The sequence below is a fragment of the Carica papaya genome, chromosome 7, assembly GCF_054855325.1.
Source record: "Carica papaya isolate Zhongbai chromosome 7, ASM5485532v1, whole genome shotgun sequence".
NCBI classification, from domain to species: domain Eukaryota; kingdom Viridiplantae; phylum Streptophyta; class Magnoliopsida; order Brassicales; family Caricaceae; genus Carica; species Carica papaya.
In genome coordinates, this window is record NC_142315.1 from 3,721,934 (window position 1) to 3,733,837 (window position 11,904).

The window sequence follows — 11,904 nt, forward strand, 5'->3', positions numbered from 1 at the left end:
CCACCCGCCGTCGCAACAACAGAGCAATTTTTGGCCACCAAACGAGATAAAAATTCTACCCTTTGCTCAAAATTTGATTCCAAACCCACCCATGGACAAACCGGAGTGAAAGAACCAGCCAATTGGCCGAAAAACACCGCCGAAACTCTGCGGCGCCATCGCAGGGTGCTTTGATTTTTATCTTTGATGAGGCCCTTCCCAATTCCCGTTCGATGTGATTTTTCCACCGTTGTGATCACCGTTTCCTCCTCTACAGGTTGACCAGAGCAAAACACCCACCCGCAACGTGAGCTGGAGGAGCTGTCACACCAGGGAGCCCCACCGCTAGTGAATTTCGATTTTCTATGTTTTTTCGGCCCACCGAGGTCCCTAAGTGTGTTTTCTCATAGGAACCGATGCAAATTTGGCTAAATTCGATCGAAAACAGCCAATCTGAAGCAGATCGCCGTCACGGACGGCGGCGCCGTCATTGGAGCACGGCAGAGCCGCCATGCCAAAATTCAAAAATTGGCCGAATAGGCCCTGGGTCTAATTTTTGGGTTATTTGGGACATGTATAGTTAACGTAAGTGCTTTTTAGTTTCCGACGAGAAATTCAGGGAACCCAGGGACCGCCCATAAGTGCAGTAACAATCTAGTTTTCGGCATCGAATCAAGTAAGGACCCCTCACCCTATTTTCTATCATGGAATTAAAGTTCGAATAAATGGTAATACTATATTTTGTATAAATTAATAGATATGCATAATTAATTAAGGTTGCTAATGGAGCCCAAAATCGGACATTATTTTCTGTCGATTCCTGCTTGATTTATTTTACAGTTTAAATGTATTATGGTATCTGGTCTATCTATTCTATGATTTTAAATGCATATATTACTGTCTTATTTGACCACTGTGTGATTTTGGAATTTACGATATGATTGTATTACTTGGTGCATGTTTATTATTTATGTGATTATGTTCAACTTGGCAACGGAGACTAAGGGAAAACAGATAAGGTGACAGCCTCACTAGATATCCTGGGAGATAGTGGACGGACCGGGTTCATAGGAAATCCTACCGTGAACGTCGTCTCATACCGAACGGAGTATGGAGACTTGGTCATTTGGCGCTCATACCGGACGGGGTATGTGGACTGCCTGCTTCACCCTCATACTATACAAGGTATTGATGTTTAATATCTTGACGCTCATACCAGATGGAGTATGGGGACGGTCCTGTAATTAAGACTGTTAAGGAGAATGGTTCACGTATAGCAGGGATACCCCTATGGATCCCCATGGATATTAGTAGGCTGGTGACAACGAGAAATGGTAATAATTAGTTATTGTTAATGAGTGCGAATTTATGATATATTTTATATTACTGATTATGCATGAAATTGTGATATGTATGATATTATTGTATTTATAGGTTGTTTTCACATGTTCCCCAATGGTAAGAAAAAGGATAAATAGTTTTATTTTAAATAAATGTATTGCTTTAAAATTTGTGCTCCATTGGTTGGTTTTTTTTTTATTTTCTATCAACATTTACTTCTGTGACGGTGATATAATGTGATGTATTTACTGAGCTAGTGTAACTCATTCCTTATTTAACCATTTCAGATCAGGAGGACCTGGTTCCCAAGCTCGATCCACAAGAAGACGGTGAGTAGATGCTAGATGCTTTATAGTTTCCTTTATTTTTTTCATTTCTCGTATTTCTTTTAAAGAACTTATTCCGTGATATTATTAAGTACTTTTAAGTTATTGTGTAAGGGATGCTAACCTTAATCTTTTATTTCCTTCCGCACTCAGATTATTATATGTATTTCTTTTTGAATTTTTAGGGCCGTTACATTAGGTCTACTAATTACTCTAAAAGTTAGGAGAAAAATATTAACATGTAGGATTACTGAGTCTAATATTTCTAATTTAAGGAGTGAATAAAGAGAAGACATCAAAAGCAAGTATAATAAAATATAAATAGAGGTTTTTAAATACATTTTCTATGTACTTATTTATAGAAGTGAGATTCTATTGATTTAATTTTGTGTAGTAATTACCTCATAAAAGCAATGATAATTCCTTTATAACAATAGGAAAAGTAATTAGCATCATGAGTAATGAATGAGCTAACTAATAATGGTAGAATAACGATTAAGTTTCATTAGCTAAGTGATTGAAGTGATGACCTAATTTTTATTATCCAATAGTTAGTTAGACATCCTACGTTTACCCATTTTATATATATGAAACATATAAATGTTATTTATGTCTTGATGATTTATCATCTATCACCATATGGAATTAATAGATCTTGGTTTAGAGTGCTTATTATGTAGAAGCTCAGAACTTAAATGGAAATGAATTTATAATTTAAATGTGGAAGCGAATAATAAAGTTAGAGTTTACATTCATTACACAATAATTTAAATTTTTTAATAGGACTACGAGAATGTTCATTCTAAAAGATAAATAGTAATTAAAGAAAAATAAAATAAATAAGTATTTTAGAACAACTTTTATTAGCACTAGAAAGAAGTCCGGGAGGTAAAATACTTATAACCCTCTTACTGATCGAGATCTTGATCTGAAATGATTAATAAAATGGTGAGTTACACTAATTCAATAAGAATATCACACTAATCACATATACGGAAAACTGAATGTTGGTAAAAATCAGAAAACAACTAATGAAACTCTTACTTTAAGTAAATACATTTAAGTTTAAAATTTTTTATTCGATATTTACCGTAATGGTTTCTCCAAAATCAACTTATAAAGACAAATAACTAAATGACATTTTAATTTTATTTATAGAATCATAATTCTTCCTTTTTTAACCTACTTACTGAGACCCATAGGGGTCCGTAGGGATATCTTTTTACTCGTAGACCCAGTATCAAGAATTGACAATTAACCTGACCGTCCCCATACTCCGTCCAGTAATGGGCGTCAAAAACACCATCACTTCGATATCTCGTCCAGTATGAGGGTGAACCAAATCTCCTAAACTCTTCCGGTATGAGACTTTTCAACCCCGTCTAACTGAGATAACGTTCATGTTAGGGTTACTTATATATCGAACTTGTCCACTCTTTCTTGGGATACCCAATAAGTCTTTCACATAAAGATCTCTATCAACAAAACAAAACATGTCATGTCATATTCACTGATCAATTTAAACGGTATTTAAACAAACAATTTAATTTATCATAATCAATAACAAATAACTGAGTAATCAGATAACCAAATAAATCATTCAGGAAAGGACCAAATAACCCAAATAATCGAGAAAACTATAAAAATTATTAATGTAAACATGTACAGTATAATAGTAACTAATTTAAGCAGTACAGAAAAATAAATAGGAAATAAGGACAATTGTGAACTTAACTGGTTCTGCCTCTACTAATAACTTATAATATTTTTAGTACTTTTTTATTTTTTTACAAAACACACAATTATCGATTATTAATCCTCAATTTACCGTAACTGAGAATAGGGTGATAGATCCTTACTCGGATTGGTGTTTCGAAATGTCGAACTGTCCACTACGCCTCCCAATGGGTTCCGAATTTTTTGAATTTTTTTTGCTAGAAGAACACGTTACGGGGCTTTGATTAGTCGAAAATCACAAAAAAATTGAACCTATTGGCAGATGGGGTCTTCGGGAGCGGCAGCTCCGCTGGTTCTCCTTCGCAGTTGGGGTTTCTTCTTCAGCTAATATTTTTTGACAGTCGGTAGTGGCTCCAGTGTGGTGACGATCGGCGGTCAGCCTTCTTCTCTGGCGTCTGGTTCTTTTTCTCTAACGGGGGCTGACGGTAGGGTTTGGGTTCCCATGCGACGCGATATTTATATACTCATCCCGCGTTGATCTGGGCTGTCTATTTGCATCGACGTGAAGCGAGGAGAGTCATCCGATCTTTACCTATTTAGATTGATTGTGTGGGCAAATCTTGATCGTTTATCGCGATTGATCTCGTCTGCCCGATCGCACCTAATGAGGGAACGAATCTAAGCTGTTTACACGCGCAATATCGAACTTGGGCTGTTAGATTGCTGGGCACCGGGATTGCCCGCATGACGTCGATATTAGCGTGTTTTGACACACGGCGTGCTCCAGTTTGTCGGGACTGATGACTGGGTCGTCCCACGTGGCTGAATTTTTTTTTGCACTTTGACCCACTGTTTCTAATTTTTCTTTCAAAAATACTTCATAAACTCAAATTTTTTATATTTTTTTTTAAAATTGTTTTCAATAAAGTCTCTAATATATTTTTTTAATAATTAAATTAAATTAATTCAAAAATAATTTTTTATTTACTTTTATAAATGTCAAAATTGATCCCCGACCAAATTATGGATTCGGATATTATATATTATCTAGATCGAACTGATATGTTCCATCTATATTAAAAAACTAAACTAGTCCATATATAGACTCGTTCTTGATAAAAATTGTCCATATACTCAATAAGAGTTTGATTAAGATTAAATAAATTGATTAATATGAAATTTTCTATGTTTGAGTAGGCAAAAGATTATTCTTTTTGATAATGTTTAATTTCAATAAAAGTTTAATTAAGATTAACTTTATGCAATACATGCATCATGATTTATGCATTTACTAATTATATCTTGATAATTACTATATGTCATAAGCTTCACCAAAATATTTTGATTCATAACATCTATAATTAGGACTTTATTGTTATTTTAAAAGTATTGTCAATTATTACATAAAATGGGCAAGTAAAATTCACAAGATTTCATATAAAATGACAAGTATTCTAATGTATATGAAGTATCTAAAATCATAACTATAGCATACAAAAAAAAATTATCCAAGAGTTTATTTCTTAGAAGATAATGAGATAAACACGATTAAGTTAAATGAACCAACATTAAGAACAAAATACATACAAAACATTTCTTAAAATATATATATATATATATATGTATTAAAACTTATTAGTTTTGAATTTTAAATTATGTGTATTTTTAGAAAAATCGAATAAAAAATAAATATATTCTTTCTATTAGTGAAAAGATATAGAGCATGATACATGTTTATGTTCTAAAAGCTAATCAATATTAATTAATTAAGGATTAATTCAAAAGACTGAGAATCAAACGTGTTGGCGGCTACATGCCAAGTCACGTGGCAAAGTTGGAGAAAAGTTGATTTCGTAGTAATGACGTCAGCGACACGTGAAACACGTTGACTCCACCTCATTATTATTATTATTTTTAATTTTTATTATTTTTGTCGCGTTTGTATTTATTTGGAGTGTTTAATATTCAGCACAATTCATGACGTCATGCCCACCAATGCCGTGGCAGTATTTAATGCCTTTACTTTTCACTTTCCTTATATTTATTTAATTTGATTTTATCTTAAATATATTAAATATTCAATTATCAAATCACTCTTTAAAATTTAAATTTTATTATTTAATTTTTAACATGTTTTAAACGCTATTTTTTAATATAAAAATAAAACAATTAAATTATATTTTAAGTATTTTTAAAAAATTCAAAAAATAATTTTAACTAGTTATTAAATAAATAAATTAATAATTCAATAATAATTAAAGTTATTTTTTATTGTTATTAATTAGTTAAAGTTATTTTTTGCAATGTTTAAATAGAATTTAATTAAAAAAATTAATAAAATTGAATGTTCAAAATAGATATAAAAATATGAAAATTAATTATAATAAATGTAAAATTTAAAAATTAATTTAGTAATTTATTCATATAAAATAATACAACATAAAGATATTATTTTATCATTTACTTATAATATGCATTTAAATCCACTATAATTTAAAAAAAAAAAAACAAGAAACTCATGTACCATTGTTAATAAAAAGATAAAGCCTCCAAGTTTGAACGGTATGTAATTATATATGCAATAAAACGTGTATTTAAACTAACTTTAATTATAGCATTGGCTCTCCTTTTCTCCAATAATTTTTTTAATTAATTAATTCATAATTGTTGACGTGTGAAAATAAGACAAGAAAATCCATAAATACATATATAATATGTATATATATATATATATAAATATAGAAAAAGTCAAAATTGATCCAAGAGCATTCGCATGCAAGTCCATATTTCCGCGTTGACGACCCAATTCATTCACGTGGTTGCTGCGTTTGATATTATACGGACCATACTATTTGAAATGAATTGAATTGCAGATTTTTTTACGATAAAAGTTGGTTGATTTTTTTATACAACAGTGGTTGGTCACTTAAAAAAATTTATATATATATATATTTTATCATTTGAATATATTATAACTAGTAGAAAAATCAAGCTTAAATATCTAAGTATTCGGCTTCCTTTAACTTGGTGTCATCTCTATCTCTAACTCTACGTATTGCAATATATAATTGTCTATGATGATATATATTTCATGGCATATACAAACCCACATGAGAAAGAGGTAAAATTGTTACGTGGTTCTTGTCTACTATCATAGTAAAGCAAATTATTATAGTACGTAAGTCTCTTCTCAAATTTCTAAGGCGATTTTTTTTTTTATTTAGAAGGTTAACGTAATTCAAAAAATAAAATATTCGTGTCTTTTAATATTATTTTTTGAATAAGTATCATTTAAACTGATTGACTAATACAAATTAATTTTATGATCAATTATGTAGTGTACAGTCATTTAATATCTCATTTATATTTTAAATAAATATAAAAACATAACAGATAATTTTATGTCTCTCGTCCGTTCTTTATATTCGCAATATTGCTAAGATATCAGTATCTTAGAGTTTGATAGTCAAGAGTATAATATGTTAATTTATAATCTTTAACACCAGATTTGAATCAAACACTTCGTTTTCTATAAAGAATTTAACCGAAAAGAATGGAAAAAAATTGTGGTTTTAGGTTATAAGTCCATGAAATCTAATACCAACGGAAGCCTCTTCCATTCTCCAATTAATTCTTCCATAACGGCTGTTGCCAAATAGTCTTTCAGTTTATACAAATGCAATTTCGTTTGTATAAGTCAATGATTTAGGCTTAGAAAAACTTGGTGCTCAATTTTTTTCTAATCACCTAAAATTTGTGAACATAATAAGACAAAGATGGTTTTCGTCAGAAGATGTAAACACCATTATAGAATCCCACGGCTTCATCGTCAACAAAGTTCCATGGTATTTATAACTTCATCTGCGTTTTTCCCCACTAATGAGTGTTTGAAAACATTGTTGTTATATTATGCCTTCATTTTCATGCGCTGATTTTGAATGTTTCCACCTTTTCCATTAATATTTCTCTCTTGTCTTTATTATTTCCTCTTTTTTCTGGTCAAAACGTATTGCTAAAATAGCCAGCCAATACATAATATATATCTATATCTATCATATAAATACAAGTGTGGGATGAACACATGCATTGAAATCTCTTTAACGTGTAAAAACAGTGAGTTTCTATAACAGTTGCTTTAGTTTTTTAACATCATCATTCTTGCGACATGACATCGTTTTGCAAGATTATATATATATATATATATATGTATGTATGTATGTATGTATATTTCATGTTTCTCCTACCTACCCAATCCATTTTCTCTCTCTTTCATGACTTTACTACATCTCTCTTTACCTATTTTCTGCGATTCATAAATGCTCACAAAGACTTTTGCAAAAATAATTAAAGAACTATAGATTATTTGAAGAATTCTGTAGATCCATTATTATAATATTATTTATATGTTTATTTTGTTTTCTCAAGTGCCTAGGTTTAGAAGCTCCTTCATCTTTTAATTCATGTGTCATTGATTCATAGTACTTTTGACTACAGTTTTTGTCTTATAATATAAATATTTGTATATATATAATCTATACCTTACATATTATGTATAGTATACGTGGTATATATTTTATTATTCAATATGTTATTTTATTTACAAAAAAGATTAAAAAATTATAAACCAAAGTTTGACTAATTGTGAATATTTCAAATAAATGAATATAATTATCATAAAATATTCTTTCATCTTAAAATTTTGTTCAACTTAATAATCAAATTTCTACTAATATACTACTAAATTAAATTTTCAATTATATTGAATCAAACTTTCTAAATCATTATTAATTTATAAAATATTCACAAAGAGATAAATTTTACATTCTTAATAAAATTTAAATTATTAATCTTCAAATAAAACACATAAATATTAATTATTAAATCATTATATTTTTATTATTTACAATACGGATTAACTAATAATTTTAAAATGATACGTTGACATATCAACATAAGCTTAGTGCATGTAAGATTAGGTGATAAAGCATTAGAATAAGGGCTCCATACATTAGACGAGGGCAATTAGTATCTACATATATCTACCAACATATAATATATATATGTATATATCGATACAATTTGGAATTATATATATCCAATGCCAACATCCATGCAAATTAATCAAAACAATTATAAAAAGAAAAAAAAAAAAGAAAGTCGTTGCATGGGAAATTTTGAGAAAATTCAGACAAGTACATACAATTGATTATCATGGTTGAGTACAGCTTCAAAGATCTGATTTATTTTATTGGTATTATTTTGTTAATTAGGGTTTTCTTTTTTACTTCAAAAAAAAAAGAACTATTAAACTTTTGCATCACAGGAATTATTTTTAATTAAGTCAAATTAATGACGTGTGATAAAGTGTTAGTCAACTTTTTTATTCTTTCTCTATGCTATTAGCATTATTTCTACGTAGTGTCCTAAACAAAGAATTAATTAATTAGTGTTAGTTGATTTATTTAAATAAATTTGAATGTATGTTGTATTATATGGGAAATTTTAAATTAAAATTTGCTTCTCTATAAAATTAAGATTTGCTCATATTTACCCTCTAAAATGATATAAAAACATGTAGGTATGCCATATTTTATTATTATTATTATTCAACATTAAAATTCGTAAGTTTTTTGTGGCAGTGATTGTAATGTCCAAGTTTAAATTTAATATAAATTAAATTAATTTAAATGTAATTTTTTTAAAATTTTAATTTAGAGTGAAAATGAAGTAAATTTGATGGATAATGAAATTGAAAATAATTTTGAGAAAAAATGGTAAAAATTTGGGTTTTAGCAGTATTTTTGAAAAAAAAAATTAGAAACTGGAGGCCGAAATACAATTTAGAAAAGTTTTGCCACGTAGGATGCCTGGTTAGCAGTCCCAACAAAGCAGGACGCGCTGCGTGGCAACGGGCGCTGACACAGTGCCATTCGGGAGGCCACACGGGTAATCCGTATTCTTGCGATCGAACAGCTCAGATCTGTTCCTGCGCGTATGAATGACCCAAATGCATTTTTTCCCAAAACACGATCGGACGATCATATTTAAACGCGATCGGACGATCCTGTAGTAACTGAAGAAAGAAAAAAAAGGAAAAAAAAAGGGAGAGAGAAAAAAAAAGAGAACGGTGATAGTGCGATCAGCGGGAGAAATGAAGATGGAAATGGGAGGTACAATAATTTTAAGTTTCCTGTTAGTTGATGTGGATTTGAAAATTTGCTGTAGGTGGAGGAGATGTGTGAACGTGAGTGGAGGTGTATGAAGGAGGTTAGACCACGGAAGGAGAGAGAGAAAAAAAATGTGGCATAGAAGAGAGGTCTGTGAGGGAGAGGTGAGGTCGTGCGTGAGAGAGGGCGTATGGAAGAGGTTAGGTCGCGGGAGGAGAGAAAGGAAGGAGTGCGGTGTGTGTGAGTGCGGTCTGTGAGGGAGAGAAGTTGTTGTGTGTGAGTGAGGGCGAATGGAGGAGGTTACGCCACGGGAGGAGGGAAAGGAAAGAGTGCGGTGTGTGTGAGTCCGGTCTGTGAGGGAGAGGAGCTATTATGTGTGAGTGAGGGCGTATGGAGGAGGTTAGGCCGCAGGAGGAGGGAAAGGAAGGAGGGCGGTGTGTGTGAGTGCGGTCTGTGAGGGAGAGGAGCTGTTGTGTGTGAGTGAGGGCGTATGGAGGAGGCTAGGCCGCGAGAGGAGAGAAAGGAAGGAGTGCGGTGTGTGTGAGTGCGGTCTATGAGGGAGAGGAGCTGTTGTGTGTGAGTGAGGGCGTATGGAGGAGGCTAGGCCGCGAGAGAAGGGAAAGGAAGATGTGTAGGGTGTGAGTGAGGTTCATGAAAGGGAGGAGATGTTGTGTGATTACGAATGGAGGTTGGTGGATGGGACCACGGGAGGAGAGTGAGGTGATTTCGGGATTTGAGAGTGGAGTATCTAGAGTAGGCCGTGGAGGGGGAGAGAATAAGAGATTTGGTGAGTGAGGTAAATATGTGTAAGGGAGGAAGTAGTGTGTGTGGATGTAAAAAGTTTGGGAGGAAGAAAGAGAGGCCGTAGACTGTGGGAATGAAGTGTTGGAATGGAGGTGTGGGGGTGTCTCTGTGTAGGACGGTCCAGATTAAATCACGATGAACGGCCCAGATTGGATCACAATGAACGGTCCAGATTCACTCCCTATTTAATTGTGATCGGACGGTTCAGATCAAATACGATGGATGACCCAGATTAAAAGGGGATGAGTATAAATAACTCTCTTCACACCAAACCCGAACCCTAGCTGCCGGACGCCCTCGCCGGAGAAGAAGACCCGCCGCCGTATCGGAGTCCTTTCCGACTGTCAAAAGAGGTATAAAAAATTTTTTTGCTCGGAATTCAATTTTAAACACCCTCATGGCCAATTCGGAGCAAAAGAACCAGCTGATTGGCCGGAAACCACGGGCAAAGCCCGATGGCATCGTCGCAGAGAATTTCACAAAACACCTTCGATGAGACCCTTCCTGATTCCCGTTCGGCGTAATTTTTTCACAATTGTGATCACCATTTCCTTTTTCTATAGGTTGACTGAAACATAACACCAAACTGCAATGTAAGTCGGAGGTGCCGCCGCACTGGAGAGCCCCGCCGCCGGTGAGCTTTGATTTTTTATATTTTTTCGGCCAACCGAGTCCCCTTAACGTGTTTTCTCGCAGGGATCGATGCAAAATTTGCCGAAAATAACCGAACCGATGTGGACCCCAGGCGTGGGCAGTGGTATCGTCGCCGGAGCACAGCGGAGCTGTCGTGCTAGAATTCCAGAATTGGCCAAAATTGGAACCTGAGGCTGATTTTGGATTTTTTGGGATATTTGTAGGTATTTATAGCATGTTTTGATTCTCGAAGAAAAATTCGGAGAACTCGATAACCGCCAGTCAACGATTTAGCCTTTCGGACATCAAATTGAGTAAGAATCTCTCACCCTATCCTCTATTATGGAATTGAAGTTTAATTTTAAATAATATGGTATTTCGTAAAACTTAAAAATATCTATAATTAATTACATGTTACTAATGGAGTCAGAACCGAAAATTATTCTCTGTTGATTTATTTTACAGTTTAAATGCATGATAGTATCTAATTTATCGATTTTATGGTTTGAATGCATGTATTGCTACCTTACGTGACTACTGTTAAATTAAAAAACCGAGATACGATTGCATTCATTGATGCATGTTTGTTTGTTTGTTTAAGTGATTACAGTTGATTTGGAAAATGGAGACTAAAGAAAAACGGAAAAATCATGTGATTAAGTGAACGAATAAAACGGCAGCCTTACTAGATATCTTATGAGATGTGGACGGATTGGGTACAATAGGGAACTCTACCGTGAACATTGTCTCATACCGGATGGGGTATCGAGACTTGATAGTTTGGTGCTCATATCGTACGGGATATGGGGACTGCCCGTTTCACCCTCATACCGGACGAGGTATTGAAATTTAGTGGTTTTGGCGCTCATACCGAATGGGGTATGGGGACAGCCTTTTAATTGAGAATATTAAAGGAAATGGTTCATGCGTAGCGAAGACATCCCTATGAACTCCTATGGATACCAGTAGGCCGATAA